The following is a 622-nucleotide window of genomic DNA, read 5'->3' as shown; positions in this document are numbered from 1 at the left end:
TGGATCGATTCTGTGAGTGGAGTGGTGGGAATGAATGTGTTTGAGACAGCGAGGTTGGCACAGGATAGAACGGCGTTTAGGGCTCTTATACATAGCGTCGCTATGTATCGCAAATGACTCAATGACACATAACAACAACAAAAGGCTTTTGAATATTAATAAAGAAATATTTGAGTTAGGTAAAAAAAAAATCTACTTCTTCCACAGATGGACTGGAACTTTATCAAGTCAAATCCACTCAAACTACAGTACCAGAGTTAAGAGAAAGGTTAAGCTTATTAAAAAATATGATATTATATTTTGTTTTTGCTGATGAGGTTGTGGAGAGACTGGAACCCTTACTCACTGTTGGTGGGAGTGTAAAATGGTGCAACCATTGTGGAAAGTGGTGTGGCGTTTTCTCAAAAAGTTGCCAATAGAGATAGCATTTGACCCAGCAATTCCACTACTCGGAATATACCTCAAAGAGACCATAACTGACATCCAAGCAGATATATGCACACCCATGTTCATCATGGCTGTTCACAATAACTAGTAGTTGGAAACAACCTAAGTGTCCATCAACAAACGAATGGATAGAGAAGCTGTGATATATTCACACAATGAAATACTATGCTGCATT

The sequence above is a fragment of the Elephantulus edwardii genome, unplaced genomic scaffold (assembly GCF_000299155.1).
Source record: "Elephantulus edwardii isolate Elephantulus edwardi_28Jun2011 unplaced genomic scaffold, EleEdw1.0 scaffold00082, whole genome shotgun sequence".
Classification (NCBI taxonomy): Eukaryota; Metazoa; Chordata; class Mammalia; order Macroscelidea; family Macroscelididae; genus Elephantulus; species Elephantulus edwardii.
Note: the sequence above shows the minus strand (reverse complement) of the source record.